A 17,926-nucleotide genomic window follows, 5' to 3' on the forward strand; every position below is an offset into this window, starting at 1 on the left:
CCGCCGCCAAGATGGCTCCGCGGCCCCGGAGCCTCCTGCCCCGCGGGAAGGGGCAGTTCCCCGCGGGGGAGCAGGCGCTGCTGGCACAGAGTGCCGCCTCCCCGGCGGCCCTAACATGGCTGCCCGCGCCTGGGCCCCGCGGAGCCGCTGCCGGGGCCGGGAGGGGTGCGCGGGGCCTGCCGGCACCCTCCGGCACCTTCCCCCGGCGTCCTCCCCGGGGAACGCGGGGATGCAGGGCCCGGCGGAGCCCGGGAGGGGAGCGCGGCCTGGCCGGGCCTGGCTCCCCTGGGCCCGGTGGGTGGCGGTGGGGGAGCCAGGCCTCAGCCGACCCCCCCGAGCCTTTAAAATGCGTGTGTGTGGGTTATTTTCTAAAGACACTCTTATTATTATTATTATTTTTTTTTATAAATACAATCTGTGTGGGGCAGGAACTGCTTTTCCTAAGGAGTTACGAAGTGGGCTGCGAAATTGGAACCCAGTTTCATTCCAAGTGCGACTATAGCACAATTAAAATATTAATATGTATACATAGTTCTGCTGGTCAAACTGTCAGGAAAAATTGTAACCTTTATGGTGAATAGTGTCATGATTTATAAAACAAGGGAAAAGAAAACCATGGAAACCCTTAAGTTCTGCAAAATGTGTAGATTTAAAGATTTTGGTTTTATTATTTTAAGCTAAAAATGCCACGTGACGGAACACTTCCTAGCAGAGGAGCTGCTTACGCACGCTTTGCAAACGAATCCCAACTTTAGGAAAGTGTGTCTGGGATGAATGAGACTTGGCAGGTCTGCACAAATCTTTTAACACATGACTGTGTGATGACTGGAGTAGCAGACTGGAGGAGAGAAACCATTTGAGGTGCAAATGCCTGCACTTTTTTAAGAAGCAGGGGAAAGAGTTTGAAGGTTACTTTACAGTAGGATTTTTCTGGTTGACAAAAAGTGGGTGCACGTTACCATGGTTCAGAGTTTAGCCCGATAGTCAGGTGAAGAAGAGTAGTGGATTTTAGTGTGGCTTGTAACAATGGTTTGGCATAATTAAATAGAGCTATTTTATTGGACTCTATTAACCTGGTTAACCTTAAATCTTAACCATGACAGGATTTTCATGTAAAGAACCTCCATACAAAGTACAAGATTGAATTTTAATTGGAGCTTTCAAGACCTAATGTAGAGTGTATTCTTGCTTCATCTCTTTTTTTTTTTTTTTTCTTTCTTTCCTTCTTGGAAGTTCAGGCATAGTAAAATATATTGGACGAATAGATTCTGATGCAAGTTAAAATGCTGTGAGTCTGGATCATGTAAATCAATTATGGGCAGGATTTTTTTTTGTAATACAGTGCTGGGTTTTTTTGATTTGTATGCCTCCCACATGTAAAAAGGTGAGGATCATTCTCAGTAGTGCAATACCTCAGTCTTGACAAACTTCCTCAACAGTTTCCCAGTCTAATTATTAACTGGCCGGTCAGCAGCAGTGGTAAAAACCCAGGAAGCAAACCCACTGTCCAGCTCAAGGTGTCGGTGCTTTACAAATGTGATACAAAATTCCTCCCTCCGCTAATAAATGCACAATTTGAGTTTTCATCTTGCAGCATTGTTACAACTCCTGTTAATTGCTTCGCTCGGGGATTCGCAGTAAAGCTCTGTGAAAGCATGAACAGCAGGAGTGGATTGGTCTTGTCCCGCAGAGCTCGGCCTGAATGAGGAAAGACGTTTGGCACATGCGTCGCTAATGTGATACCAGCAAACATCTCCCAAATTTCAGTCTTTTGGGATTTGCTGGGAGTTAAACACCTGTTAACTAACCCTTGTGGACCTCTCTCCTGTGTTCGGATCAGTACCAAGCGCAACCGGTACAGTTGCAAAAGTTGTGCCAGTAGCTTGCAGAGTGCCTGCGTTACAGCTGAGACGTGTCACTTCTACTGCTAAGTCACTTAGACTCTAACGTAAAAGTTATACAACTTCCTTAATGTTGTTTTAAAACTAAAATATAGACATATTTTAAAGACCTGTTTGGCTGGAGGCCCGCTTGAGAGTGGCCAGCAAAAGTTATAAACTATCCTCAAACATTTCTGCTCAATAAAATTTGAGAATATGAAAACAAAAAGTTCCTGGTTTAGCTTTTTATAAATGTTTTCTACAGCCTACGACTGCAGTGGTTGGTGTTGCCTGTAGCTCAAAGAAGAGCCGCGTCCTGTGAGCTTTTTTAGGCCTCTGACCCAATCTAGAGTATGGACTTCCGTTGTCTTCTGTTCTGATCGGAGCAGTGAAGTTTTATGGTCCCTGACCAGTGTCCTACGCTGGTGAAAATTTCTAGGTAGACGTTTTTATCATCAGAACAGCACTTTACCAGTGTACTTTCTTTCACTCAGAGCTCCTGGAATAAACTGCATGGGCAAAATCTGAATGGCTGCTGCAAGCTGTGATCATACCAAGCGCTTCCTGATGTAGAGAAGGCCAGTAGCTTCAGAAGCATTTGCTGTATTTAAATTCCTTACTGTTTGTGTGACCAGCTTATAAAAAGGAATAAAACATATGTACTGCATTATTTGGCTTCACAAGATCGGAGTTTGTTTATCCCAGAGTCCGACGTTGTTCAGATTGGGAAAGCCATTGAGATGAGACGTTTCTCTTGCTGCAGTTGATGAGCAAATATTTAATGTAGAATATTCTCTTGTATTAGCTCTTCCGGTTGCGAAGAGGAAGTCTTGTGGAAAGACTTGAGGTCTTACCTGGTTAAATAATTCAGTTAAAGAACTGCTGTTTCTGTATAAATTACATCCTAAACTGTGCACTCAGAAGAAACATGTAACACATATGTTCCTGTGTGAACAGAATTGTATTCTGTTGTAAGGAGATACACTGAATGTATTTTAAGGGTAGATTTTTAGTGATACTGGCATAAATAATGGGACCTTGATGTTGATTGCTCTGAGTGCTCCTGTGTAACTACAGATTGAGACACAAGCCGTTATGTAGTGAGAGTAGTAACAAAACCAAGGCAAATGATTTGCGAACTTGAAAATAATCTCTCAGTTGCCTGGGACTAGTTCTATGATTTACTAATGCAGAAATGGAGAATGAACTCCAAATATATATGCTAGGTTCTTAAGAAAATATACAGCAGGCATTTTAGAAATATATTGGCTACCATGTTTTGGTTTTTTTTTTTCGCGTTTCTCTGTGAGAAATGTTGTCTCCCAAGTTTGTAAAGCAGGGAAATAGTCCTAATCTTCGGTGGCAGAATTGTTAACGAGGGGCTGCAGAGAGCCTGCCTTCCCTTGCCCCCAGCCGTCGGCAAGCGGTGCAGTTAGCAGTGGTGAAGCAGCCTTAGTGCTGTAAGGGCACATACCCTGGTGTGAATTTCACTTCTGAGTGGATATATATCAAAGTATGTCTTAAACATACACCTTAGCTAGCCATATTGCTGCGTGTCAGATGTGAAAGTCAAAATAAGTCTGTGAAGCACCAGACAGAGTACGAAGTCTAAATCTGAAAACCATGTCTCCAGTCTATTATCCTAAATCCTGGACCCTGTATATACAGGAGCCTATATATATATATTATTTTTGATCCACAGTATTTCCTGTAGGCAAGGAATCAAAGATCTTTTCAAGTTATAAATGACAAATAAGTAGGGAAGCCGATATTTCAGATTGCTGGTATTTTGGGTATGAGTAGCTCTTTGATGTCCAAATGGGAACTGGAGGAATGTCTAAAATTAACGGTGAAGTATGTGAAATTAATGATGAAACACAGAATGTGGAAGAAAACAGGCAAGGCCAGGCACTAAGTGTGTTTTGTTTTTTTTTTTTTTTTTCCCTGAGTAATAATTTGTTAGGGCTAAGACACAGAAAGAACACAAACAGTTAAGACACACAAATCCCAAACTAAGTTAGTGCTGTGTAGTCAACTTTGATTTAAATATTTGTGTGTGTGTAGGTTTACCTATAATCAAACATTTGTGCAAAACTTCGTATGTGTGTGATTAGCACCAGTTTTCTCGTTGGCACTTCAGAAGCAACTGGATTTAATATCTTCATACCTTAAATTTTTTTTGTTAGAAACTGTTAAAAAATTAATGTTAGGTTGAAAAGAAAAAGTGGAATTTAATCAGTTGTGCATCTGAAAACATCTTTACATAGCGTGGCTGTACAGCAGTGCGACCAGCGTGGCTTTACATGCAGTTTTCCACTTTGGTTTCAAGAGTATTTCTGGGCAGTGAGATGCCTTGTTGGTACCACAGGTTGTCTATGTCAGTGATGCTCAGTGGTACAAGTATGATATAAAATATCCCCATATGGGGATATCCCCATGTGGGAACCTTTTCTTCATGGAAAATGGTCCTTAAAACGGTTACTTTGGCCATGCCTCTGGCAACAGAAAACTTGTGGTGGTTGTGGTCTTGATGAATAAAACACCATCCGGAGTACAAGATTTCTTCCGTAGTCATTATTAGCGGCTGTCTTTGAGGGGGAGGAGGGGGGAAACCTCACACCCCTTGAGTTTAAGCCTAAGTAGCTGGATTTAGATTTAATATGATGTGGTCTTTTATCCCTTCTCTGGGATGGAAGATTTACTGAATTGATGTTCCATGATGGTCGTTACTCACCCTGGCAGGATTCAGTGGTCAAGCGTGTTGGAATGAAGGATGAAGGCCTCGCTGTTGCCATTTGGGTGTTTTTCTGAGTGTGAAAAGATAGAGAAGCTGCTTCTTCAGGGAACTGAGATTTTTGGTTTGTCCTCCTAAAGCCTAAGAAAACGCATGTAATAGAAACAGAACTGTTATAAAGCCATTATATAGATGAACTTCCAGAATATCACAAGGCTTTGTGCATGGTGTGCAAGAGTAGATGTTTGGGAATGCTGAAAACTCAGTGTGGAGTGAATAAAGTCCATGTTGCTTTGTGAAAATAGGGTTGTTTTTTTTTTTTAAGAAATGTCTTGCCTGGTGCATGTAATTAAACAAGTGATTTCTCAGAAGCACTGTAACTTCCATTGTTTAAATCTAAAATCTTAGCTGAAGTACAGTTCCTCACTTCGTCTGATGCTCAGCATTGTATTTTATCTATAACCTTCTGCTTTGATACTTAATGTACAAATATTCCAGAAAAGAAAACTTCAACAAGTAGGTGGACATATTGTATCTCTTATCTGCCAGTTGTTTTCGAGGTTTACATAGGGGATATGCTGTAAAATGGCTTTGCAGAATAATTAATCCAGCAGTGTTCTGTGAAATTCTCTGTTTTGCAATTTCCCAGTTAAAGGTTTTGCCACTCACCTTGTCTGTCTGTTGGATTGCAGTTTTAATACAGTAAATCTCTTGGTATAACTTTGTGTTTTGAGAGAAATTAAAGTTCTCCAGATAAAAAGTAAAAACTTCTTGTTGGCTTTAGAGAGTAGTGTCTTGTCCTGATCGTACTTTAAGAAAACTTTAGCAAGAAATATGCTTTTGTTATCATGAAGTCAGTTTTCTCTGTTGTTATTTAATTGTAAAGGCAGGATTTATGGAAATGACTGGTGGTGCTGGCTTAATTAGTCATTATTTCTGGCAAGGCATAGAAATCGGTCGTTCTTGTACCTAAAACTAATAACATGCTTTGTATTTAACCTGTAGGTCTTCTGTAAAACAAGCTGCTGTGCTAGTAAGTGCAAAATACACGTATTTAAAGTTCTTGTAAATATTATTTGGTATGCTGTTCCAGGGAGTCATTTAGGTTTTTCATTGATAGTTAGATTTGTGAAGGCAGGCTATCTTGCTCTGGAAAAATGTATATTTTTATATATATCCTTTAAAAAAAGTATGTTTTTTAAAGGAATAGTAGTAGCTGAGCTGGAATTTGGAATTGAATACGGTTTTCTGCTAGTGTCTATTCAAGGATTAAATACAAAACACTACAGTGCTTTATAGAAGCACTAATACCTATTAGAAGTTTTTGCAAAGAGTTTTAGCGTTCTCTGTGTGATATGTTCACCGTTGGGCTGAGTAATGTCCCTCATGAGGCTTTTTTTTTTTTAGCTTTATTGAGATGAATTGCCAGTAATTGGTAGTTCACCCAGAAGTGACCCAGGTGACTTGGGGAATTCCACCACCTTCAGCATCCCTGTGCATGTGGAATGTCTTTTCTAATCAGGCTTGAGAGGGGGGCATTCAGCAGAGTAATGATTGAAAATATACCTTTTAAAAAAGAAAAAAAAAAAAATTAAAAAAATCACCAGAGGTATGTGACAGGAATGCTCCTCCATGCCTTTGCCCTCTTGTTGTGAGACCACAGCGTACTTCGCTCTTCGACATCCATAGTGACCACAGGACGTTGCTGGAGCAGAAAGCTCCTTCGTGTGTTCCTCTTTATGAACCTGTTTTCGTGATTAAACTTTTAAAAGTCACAACCCCCAACATGCAACTGCAGTTTCATGGTAGCTGTGACATTATTTTACTATTCATGCTGTGAATTTCATTCTATAGCAAAATGAATATTATATTGGCCTTTTTAGTTGGTTGTCAGTGGAGAATAGGGGAAGCTACACTTACAGCATCTCCAATGCAATCTTGGAGACAAGTAGGACCCTCTGGAAAGCTGTTACTGTTGGGGCAGAACTAATCATTCCTTGTGAAATTATATAAGGAGAATTAGCTCTGACTCTACCTCATTTCCTTTCATACTGCTGTGAAAATAAGCTTAGAAACAAACCTTCCCTCCTTATTTCTCTAAGTACTTTATTAAATACTCCTTTTTATTGAGGCTTATTTATTGTAGGTGCGAGAAACAAAAATAACTATCTGTATTTGTAGGTGCTAATGGGATGTGCGCCCTTGTCCGGTTTGGCAGTTTTGATTTCCTTCTCAGGATCGGATTCCTGGGATTGGTTGCCATTGCCTTCTCTGTATTTTGACTTTATTTCCCTGGTGGATCATTCAGAGTACTTGATATTTAAGGTAGCATGCTTGATGTGATAGAAAATTGTCAATCACAGGCTGCCTTGGCTACTTAGGAAAAAAAAAAGAGATATCAAAAGCCTGCTTGGAGCTCTGAGGAGCAGTCCAGTCACCTGCTGATTTGCCTGGCAGGAGCCTAAACTCCTGCAGCCTTCAGGTTTAGAAAAGAAAACACACATCTCTGGAGGTCGTGCGCTCTGTGCTAAGGCCCTGTACTGTATGCGTGAGCATATAGTGTTCGTCGTACAGCCAGATAGGTATGTATAGATGGTTTCTGGCGTGTTAGTCTTAACAGGTCTTAAAAACAATCAGTGAAGATTTGTGTAACCCCTCCATAACGTAATCCATTGTTTAACTATCCCTAGAGGTGGCATATTTCTTCTAATACCATTCTATTTTTTTTTTTTCCTATCCCGTTAAGCTTCTTGGTGTGTTTTTTTTTTTTTTTTCCTTCTGTGGATATTGCAGTAGTGGGACATGATCATCATTTTTGTAACTACTTGTTAACCAATTTTGAAGCCTACAGCCTTTTTCTTTACTAATCTTTTCTGTACTCAGCAAGTCTGTTTCCCTTTAACTCCCCCTGATTACTTAGTTTTTTTTTTTCTGAGCTTTTCTAGGTTTCCTACATCTGTGTATCCAGACCTGAACATACTAAGGTTGTACGTTATCAGTGAAGAAGAAACCTAATCTTACTGTCTTTTGTACATGGTTCTCCTGCTAATACAAGTTTGAATTTAGTTTTTCACTTTTTGCATTCAATTCAGTATTAAACCCCCAGTTTCAGTTCTGCTGTTAATCACTTAGTCCTACTTTTTTCAATTCTAACTCTGCTTCCTTGAATGTTTGCAGCCCTTCCCAGGCAATTTTACTAGAAAGTTTTACAACTGTATTGTTAATGATCCAAGTAATAAATGAAAACATTAAATAATTCTGCACTGAAAATGCTGTCTGCATTATGATGTGAGGGCCAAAGAGGAGACAGTATATTATGGTTGGACTCTTGCAACCTATACCTTGATGCAGACCTGACCTTTGGATATGGAGCCGTGGAATGACTGGATTGTGCTCAGACTCCTTCATTGGTTTTGGAGCTGTTTGCTGGTCTTGCTTGTCCGTGTCTGTCTTGTACTGGGGAGCCTGGAACTGGACAAATTCAGTCAGACATCTTGTAGCTATAGGTGTTTAGAGAGGGAATCTTTAGTGAGATAAAAGAAGGAAAGCTGCAGTCTAATCTGCCTTCTGTCTTCAGGATTTCTGGGATTCCAGGAGCAGAAGTGGTGCAGATAAGACATGTCCTTTGAGGTTTTGAAATGTTTCTGCTTAGACTATAAAGTTCTTCCTTATTAGGCCCACAGGAAGCACATCTCCTATAGTGCAGCTAAGTTGGTATCATTATTAAATACTACTTCTCACACTCTCCACTGGTAGCTCTTCTCTGTGGTGGCATTATTTGGGAAGAAGAGCCTCTATCGTTGCTTCTCTGTATTGACTAGCTGAGTATGTGACCTCAGCATGTAACTGTGCGTGGTAACTTCTGACTTGGAAGCTATGATGGGATTCAAAGAACAGTTTATAGAGGTTTTTCACCTTTTTCCTTAAATTGAACTCTCCAGTGCTAAAACTTGAGGCTTCTAACTTGGAGTCTTCATTAGAACGCAATCTAAAATAATAAGCCTTGCCGTCAGACAAGTTAAAATTCATTTTCTTTAATGATTTTTCCCTTTGCCAACTGTGTTCTTGCAAAATGGATCTTTCCCTTGGTTTATTCTCTGTGCAACAACCGTGTTAGTTTCTAGGTGACAAAATTCTGCATATTCTCTGGATTATTAAGAAAACTCTTCCCTTTTTCCGCCGTCTCTGAGCAGAGTTGTATGTCTGCTTTCTGCTGTCGGGACTCTCCTGCTTGTGCTGAGGCTCCCTGCTTAGTCTCTGCTATTGCGTCCTGCTCTCGAAGGCTGTGCCAGGTGAGATGTACTTGCTTTTCTTTCCCCTTTCAGGAGAGCTCCTCTGGCCCATTGTGCAGCCTGTGCGAAGAGGCAAGCCGGTGGCCTTCCTCTGCTCCAGCGATGACCTTTTTGAAATGACTTCACTCAATACGGTGCACGGCAGGCAAAACAGGTATGCTCTGTGGGGGTTCCACAGAAAACACGTACTTCAGAAATGGAAAAATATACTGCCGTAAGTTCACAAATATGTTCTGCAGAAGAAACAGTCTGTAAGTAATACGTTAAAAGAGGAACTGGATGAAACATGAAGACAACCTCCAAATGAGAAAAGCAGGTGGCTTGCATTATTTCCTTCATGTGTAGTTTTCATGTTGGTGTCATTGTAACAATACATAACAAACGAATATGCTTTTCTCTCAGTAATGTTTAAAATTTGATTACCTGAGTATTTATGATGTCCAGTATTTAGAAATATTTGAAGAGTTTTATTCTTCACTGGATTGTAGATAGGGTAATTTTGGGAGTTGAACAGTGTATTTCATTGCAGACTATTCTAAAATAAGGTCTTAATTGTTTGGATGTATTCATATTACATTTAAAAATGTAGACTTTGCAAATGTAGTTATTAAATTCTGTTCAAGAACTCTATTTTGTTTTCTAGCATTAATTATGCAAGTTTGAAATCCTCAGTTTCATTTAAAAGTAGGGCTTTTCATTTGTATGTAGCTGTTGAAATAAATTATCAGCACAAGAAAACATTCTACTAATAAACGAGGGATGCCTGGAGTTGGCTCTACTAACTGAGACAATTTAATTCATCCATCATCACGGATGATGTTTCTTAGCAACACAAAGTATTTTCACCCGGGGCGCTTTCACCAACTTTCACATTTTTCTTCAGATACAGTCTTGGTAGCATTTTACGTGACCTGAAGTTCGTCCATCTGTCCTGAAGCTCCCAATGCTTTTCCATTCCCTCCAATGATCAAATGATCTGATATATGTGGTTTTTTTTTTTAGCTTAGCAATACACAAGTTGACTAGAGAATAATTTTGCATGTCAGACTTCGCAAAGAGTTCTGGGAAATGATTTGTTGCTGTGTATAGCAAAGCTAAGTTATTGAAAATGTGTTATAGTTTCATAATAAAACAGATATGAAAAATATTGGCTTGGGAGCTAACTAAATGCTTTCTGATAGCCATAGCCTCAAGGGGGTTACTTGGATCATTTGTAATAAAAGGATATCTTTGATATCTTTTGGTGAATTGACTAGTATTCTGCTTAGATCATAATTTATGGAAGAACTGGCTTGATACACAGTGTTACATTATCAAATTGTTTGGGTGTAAGAATTGCCTTAATGTATGGCCAGGGTTTTCAATGTTTATTCTTTTAATGTGGTCTAAGAAATCAGAAGAAGCTGTTGATACATTAAGACTCTACCTTTATTTCTTGCTTTCCATTTTTTTTTTTTAGCATGTGTGAAGCTGATTTGATTAGCGTAGTTCCAGCCCAGGGTTGCTGGGCAGGTTTGGCTTTTTAAGAAACCCCTTCAGGTATATAACAAGTGTTACTCAGTACTGAGAGCAAGCATCTTCCAAATGCAGTGTATTGTTTTGCTTTGAGAAATAATATATGTTTTGATTTTTTTCATAAATTGCTCTGAAAACTTTGGTAATTCTGTTATGTGAATAGTGGCTAAGCCTCTGCTTCTGTCTTGCTTTGAGAGGAAAAGTTTTAGTGGTTATAGGATGAAAGCTTCTTTATCAGCAGTGCACAGTGATAAGTGTTTGAAGAATGCTGTGATGAGTTAACTATTACCCAGTTTATTTCACAAAGGTGTACAGAAATCATTTGAATAGCTGGAAAACAAATTACAGAAATACTGGTTTGATTCTTCCTCATAGCTAAAAAAAAATATCCTATGTTGCAGCTTATATAGTCTTAGCTGTATTTTACTGAGTTTTCATGTACTCATGTAAAGTCTTTGTATTGGTAGTGTTTCAGACTGTATGTGGTGTTAATGCACAAGGGAGTACTTAGCGGAGTCCTGAGAGTTGTCAGCGAAGTCCGTGCTCACTTTGTCATTTAACTGGGTGCTTTTCTGTAAGGATCGCATCTTACAAGTGAACTTGCAAGTAATTCCTGTGTGATTTCAAGCTAAATGGCTCTGGTTGGTATTTCTAGGTCTGGGACACTTAATTCCATGTCCGAGCTTGGACATTGTGTTTAAGATCACCTTTGTTGAGGTGTAGGCGTTTCATACCCTGATATTAGTGTCCAGCATCTTGCAAGATCTCCAGGTGGTTCCTAGAGTCCTCTGGAGAATCGCCTAAGTTGGAAGCTGCTTCTGTTGCCCACAGCAAACAGCATCTGAAGAAAGAAGGAGAGAAGGAAAAATCTCAGTAAACGGTTTTGCTAGCAACAGGGGCTCTAACCTTGGAAGTATCAAGTGTCAGGTCTTTGAAAACAGCAGCAGTCACTTATGTCTGATGTTACCTTACCTTTACGGCAGCTTGCAGAAAGGTCAGAGCTCTGTCTGCTCCCCCTCCTGCAAGATTTTGTGGCATGTGGTGACAGACTGTCTACGTTTTCACCTCTGCCTTAGCATCCTAGGATCATCTGGGAAGCTCCAGAATCGGTTGTAGGCTCTCCCAACCCCTTCAGATGCTGTATAGAAAATTCATTGCTTGTAGGAGCAGCAGAGTTTGCAGTCATGATGGCTCCTCTAGGGACCTGGGCAGTCGGATGTCATGGACGTTTGCTGAAGGCTGCGATAAAATAATGTACCTATGGTCACCTTGTAGACCTGTATTTACATCTCTCTATATGATATCTTGTTCTGTGTTGCTATGTGTGTAAAGACTGACTTTAAAGCTGGCAATACGTTTTCCAGAAAGTATGATTTTAGGATTTAAAAATATAGAAATCTCTTCATTTTTGAGACTTTGTTTTTCCCGCTATAAAACCAGCGTCTAAGTTTACAGAACTTGCAAAGACTGCCGCAGGCGAGTCTGCACAACCTGTTCAATAAGAAACCGAACTTCCCAAATACTCTCCAGAAATTGGTCTAAAATTCCTGTTTCTAACTTGTTCAAGATGCTGGATCTTAAAACCATTTAGCACATGTAGATAATAACCAGTCTTGGGTATAAGAACAGTTTAATTTTGGGGACGGCTTAATTTTGGGGTAGAAAAATGAAGAATTCCATAGGATTCACAGGCAAAATACAGCTCTCTGCTCTGAAGTACGGGAAGCGATGCTGGTGGAGATGCATCAGTGTAAGATGGAGAGGGCAGAGGGCTTCTAATAATTTCCCCTTACCTTGGGTCCTTTTTTAATATAGCAGAATGGTTACTGTGGATAGGCAAATAATAAGAAAATATTACCTGCGAGTGCTGCGCAGAAGACAAAAATTGTGCTTTTAAACCACAGCCTGCCCAGCTCGACCGAAGCAGCTGCTGCAGTCCTTGTCTCTTGTCACTGCTCCCTTTTTTCAGCTGGGGCAGCTGCCTGTGTTCTATGCAGTTTCCTGTGGTTGGGTACGAAGATGTGAAGAATTGATGAAAATGATCTCTTTGAAGGTGGTAAAAGGTCTGGAGTAAGCCTGATAAATAGGGATAACTTGTAATGAATACACAGAAGTGTCAGAACTGTTGTAAGTTTTCAAAAACTACTTTTAATCTTCATCCATCCGTGATTCAAATGAAGAACATTCACTTTGTGGCCTGCAGCACAATAAAAGTTGTACTTTGTTAGCTTTTGGTCAAAGTGATGAACATATTATTTGAATTTTAGGAAAGACAATTTGAAAATGTACTATATTTAGGATTTAGTCTTGAAGTTGTAAGAATAACTAGTGTTTTTTTGCTGTTGTTGCAGCTTTTAATGTTCGTGTGCAAAGAGTGACGTGATGAGAGTTGTCACTGGGAACATTTAGTTTTTCATGCAAAGCATTTTTGGGCAGCTCTTATTTGGAAGAACATGAGATGGAATAGAAAAGAACTAGTCTAAGAAATTACCGTTTGTGCTGGAAGGTCACAAATTATAATTGTTTGGATGCTATTTCTGCAGTTAGTCCATGTGAGAATGGAAAAGGTGAGCGCAAACTGGTAAGGCTAAAGCATTTCTCAAGGTGGTAGTTTGATTTTGGGATTCTCATTGAACTGGACTCAAGAATTAAATGATTTTATTCTAATTAGGACTTGGACACAGTTATGAATGAGAAGTCACATGTCTTCCCGTACACACAGTTTTTCTGTTAGATGTTGTGTTTGAATGTAACTCACGCTGTGTGAGAGTTTGTGTGAAAGCAAATGGGTATGGTTCCACTCAGTCTGTCTCTAGTACACAAAGCTATTTCGTGTTGTCAATAAAAATCATAAATTCTCTACATTACTGAGCTTTGTTTCCAGCCAAGGAGTAATACATGCAAGTGTTATGGGATGCTGCATATTTAATTGCTATATTTTTGTTTAAGTCTGAGTTTTGTGTGTATATCTCTGGCCCTGACTCATGAGAAGACCTAGTGAGACATGCTCTTCCAAGCAGGTCTTTCTGCCGAGCAGATTATGGGGAATAACGGATGTGGGAGAGGTTGAATCTCAAGTGTTGATGACTATTTTGACACACAGTAGTGTAGTGTGTTATTAAGGAGGAGGACCCTGCTTCTTCTGTTGTACCTCTGTGGTATGGAGTGAAAGACAAATGTTTTATGATGATTCAGGCCTTAGCTGGTAGCCCCCGGGATCAGAAGTGTAACTGGGTCCTTAAATCCCAGTCATTCAAGAGATCTGGAGAGAAAACACCCTTCACAACTTGCTCCTGGGAGACTGTCAGATAAAATTGGGAGTAGTAGTGGTCATCTACGGCTGCCAGCACATAACAATGTTTTGTTCTTGCCCTCCTGTCTGTAGCTGCGTGTCTTTTCCAAGCATTGCATTGTGTATAAGGTCAGAGGGTAAAACACTTTTGTATTTTCAGCCTTCTAGTATGAGCCTTCAATCCTAGCCTCTATCCCCCAAGCTTTTAATATCCTAATAACCACTTTTCCACGTACACTTTTATGAAACTTAATTACAATTTTTCATAGCCTCTGCTTTCATCAGTTAACTATCTTCAGCCGAGGAAGTCAAGCTTTGATTCAGTTGAGTCTTTACACTAACAAAATACGAGGACACTTATTTTCATATTAACAGACTTTCCAAACTCTGGATGTTTCCTTTATTTGCTTGACAAATTTTTTTTTGTGCTCTTTAATAATGCTGTGATGCTTGTGTCCCCTCTGCCCCAAATCTTTTTCTCTAGCAATTCCTCATACTCTCCTTTGTTTTGAGAGTTGGCAGATATTATGTCCTATTCAAAGGAAGCAATTTTGTTCTTGACACAGTCTCAAAATGTAAAAACAAAACATTGAGCCGCTTGCCACAAGTTCTACTTAAATGAATTTTGATTGAGGGGGGGGAAATTAATATCTTCAGATTATTCCGGAATTTAAGTAAAAAATACTTTGCTTTGGTAACTTTTTGAAGCCCTATGTAAAATTTTGAAGCTTTTTTTTTTAGTCGTCTTTTATCATCATTATTATTTTATTTGCAGAGGCTTCTGTAGACTGTGGGATTTACAAGCCTGGGCCAGGCTTGCTTTTACAGTGCCTGGCAGTGTAACATGATGTGACTTGACTGGTCTGATTCAAGACAGTTGCAACCCACTCCTCTTCTGCTTCCCAGAAATTATGTATTTAAAAAAAAAATCTGTCAGTATTGCTATTTTGAAATGAGGACTGATATAACTAATCAGTCCTTTTTCTGTATGTGCGTTACTTGAAGTAAGGGTGGTAGGCTGTTGCCTGGGTTGATATAGACTGAACTCTGGAGTAAACACATTTTTAGAGCATTGTGTGGAAACTGTATAGGCTTAGATGCTGCAATATGAGTTTTTGGTCTAGATTTTATATTCTAGGAGAGAACTGACAGTCTTGAGGAGAAGACTGTCTCTCTCCATGGGACAGCTAGCATGACTGTGGCTTGTGGTAAAAATAAATAACACACATGAGTTAGGCAGCTGGAACTCCTCACCTACCTTTTCCCATCCATACTGTGTGGTTTAGTGGGTGGTTTTTTTCTTTTGTGTTCAGGGCAGGCTGCAGTGAAGATTCTTTAATGAATTGCAGTTGGTTTCATGAGCGTAAGTCTTTAAGAACAGCAGAGCATTAGGTGGCTTCTTTCTGGTTCAATAGGCAAGTCTTCTGTTAGAAATTAGTTTCAGAAACAAACTTTTGGGATGTGTGTGTATATATGCATATGTGTATTTGTATATTTATAAAAAAAAAATGTATAGAGCACTCTGGAACAGATACGATGGCATCCCTGTTACAGAAACAAAAAGTGAGTATCTATGTAGTTCTGTATTCAGTGGTAGTGATCTGTATTTCGTATGAAGGGTTGACCTTTGCAGGGCCTTTTCTTCTGAAGCAAAGAATAGGCTGATCTGTTTCTCCCGCAGCTGGAAGGGCAGGGGGAGATTTGGTTGATCTTATTTTTTTCAGCAAGACTGTCACAGGGAATGATAGGGCCAGTTGCTGAGATTGCAAAGGACCGTGCGGCCCCGGGCATCTGTAACTATGTGCGAAGACTGATTCTGTTTAATGTGAAAAAATATGAAATGCCTAAGTTTAGACCAAACGCTCATTCAGGTCAGGAAAAATGGAATTCTTCCTATTGACTTCAAATGGATACGCAGGACTTCCATACTATGGTTCATATAAATCAAAGTGGATGGCTATTAGATTACACATTCATTATTATGATTATCACTTGACCTGCTTAGCATGTGTAACCTGGTAAGCATTTGCCAGTATTGTATTTAACTGTAAAACAATATTAGAACATTATATTTGGAATTTTATTTGATTTATGATGGTGCTCTAAAGCTCTACAACTTGAAGGAGTTGAGACAGGCAGATGATCACGAGCATACACATTCTGCACGGGGAATCTATGGGGATTTTTTCCATCTAGGGACCTAGTTACCCAGATATAAATCATCATTTTTATGGCAATAAGAATATTTAAAATTTTAATTTTTAATTCAGTATGAAACTATCTAAAATATATTATGACAGATATATATAAATACTTTCTTGTGGACGAAAACATTCTGCCCACCCAATTGTGCAACTTCAACTTAAGCCGGTTTTCTACTTCCAGCTTCTTAATTGTTCTGTAATCTGTGGAGTACAAAGAATTAAGTGTATCTAGTCTTAAACATTTGATTAATCTCATTATGCTCGGGGAGATGGCGTATAGTTCAGGTCTTGGGATGTGGGGCTGGGACTTTGGCTGGTTCAGGGTTGTTTTAAAGGCTGAATGCTGTTTAGAGGCTGTTGCCTTTTTAAAATAACTTTAAAAATCTGAAGGGATGCGTTTGGTCACTTGGGCAGCGGACACTCTTCAGAACTGAAAGATTTAGAGAAACCTGACAATTTGAGGTATGGTCAAGGATTTGGTAGAGCTACTGCAGAAAATGTGAAGTGTTGAGAAGGAGTTGAAAACACTGCGTATTTGTGTGGACCAACTCTCCTCCCTTTGCCCATTGTAGCTCCTGAACGGGTGAAAAGATCTGAGAGTATGTGCGTGTGGAGAGAATGTATGGATGAGTGTATGTTCGTCTGTGAGGTTGATGTCTGGCAGGACAGTGGTTCTCCCGGCGTTACGACATTAACGTTACGTGCACTGGTGGGCTGCAGGTCTGTCAGGGTCACAAGGGAAGTAGCTGATGTGGAGGACTGATGTTGAGATATATTGTCCAACAGATCTCACTTCATTTTACTGGTCTTATGCGTAAGTAGTTCTAGAAAGGCCTGGTAAATATGAAGTTACAGGTTTTGTTCCATTTGTGTTTTAAATTAGACCAGTCACTAGTTTTGTTACTGGATTCTCATGCGTCTTATACAGCCATTTCTGCTGTTTGTCATCCTCTTTTCTCCCTGCTTTTGCATTACTGTGGGCTCTGGATCTGTGCTTTATTTAAAGTCAATAAAAACCTCTCTCAGAGCTTCTGTTAATGTTGAAAGTCTCTAATCACTTACGGTATTTTTTTTTTTTTTTGGGCAGATGAGCTTAGGAAAGCTAATCCTAAATGTGACTGTGATTCTTGAGGAGGGGAAAAAATCCACGTATTTTCACTGTTAGTGCAAACTGTAAATGAGAACCTGAAAGAGGAACACAGAGGGGCATCCTCTGTAGGTTGTCTCCAGCATATTTGGTCAAGGAAAACCGTATAAGGAATGTGACGTGTGGTTCTTGATGCAGAAAAAAGCCTCTATATGCCTAATACATTGGAAAACATTTGTTCAAGAGCATGTCTTCCTTGTGCAAAATTTGCCTCCGTAGTAGAATTAAGGTCAGGATCTCGTACATACTGGACGTGATGCCTGAGGTCAGCTTTAGCTTGTAAATGCAACGTGAAGGAGTGTTTTGTCCGGTGCTGTTAAAAAGCATCTATGTAAGTTGTTTAGAAACTTATTTACTGCTGCTCTTCCTGGACTTGTCTTCAGTTCTTGCTTAAAAATAACAGTTGTATATGAAACATTGTGTTCTGCTTAACTACAAAAGTTTGTGGAAATAATCCTTATGTGTATACATACACTCATTGACCAATTCTCTTTTAAGTGAACTGGTATGAATTGTAAGGTAAATGTTTTCTGTTCTGAATGTTCAGGCAGACTTTACTAATCTTTACTAAACCTTGGTGTGAAAACATGTGTTGCCAATTTGGAGAATGACTATGTTGTATTTTTAATTGAGGAGTATTAGCCTGAGCCTGTGATTCAGGGAGGAATTATCAAAATGCTGTTTCGTAAAACTCAAACTCAGCTTCTGGATCAAGTGGGCAAGTTCATGTGTCACTGTAGTTCTTTGAACATCCTGGCTCCAGTCTTTACTACTGAAAAGGTCTCTGCACTTCATCATGTGTTGGCATGTTCACTGTGAATCAACATTCCTCTTCTGTATTATTTCTTAATAGCTTTTTCAT

The 17,926-nt window shown here is 39.6% G+C and overlaps 1 protein-coding gene across 3 annotated transcripts in view; it reads left to right on the plus strand.

The window, feature by feature from the left end:
• Positions 1-9,081: 9,081 nt before the first annotated feature.
• Positions 9,082-17,926, plus strand: part of QTMAN (queuosine-tRNA mannosyltransferase) — a 168,646-nt gene continuing 159,801 nt past the window's right edge. For all 3 annotated transcript variants that reach the window (XR_015258888.1, XM_086750554.1, XM_086750553.1), the window contains exon 1: positions 9,082-9,120. The gene's annotated coding sequence lies outside the window, so the exon portion shown is untranslated. The remainder of the gene's footprint in view (positions 9,121-17,926) is intronic.

This window comes from Chlamydotis macqueenii, chromosome 6, assembly GCF_036417535.1.
Source record: "Chlamydotis macqueenii isolate bChlMac1 chromosome 6, bChlMac1.mat, whole genome shotgun sequence".
NCBI classification, from domain to species: Eukaryota; Metazoa; Chordata; class Aves; order Otidiformes; family Otididae; genus Chlamydotis; species Chlamydotis macqueenii.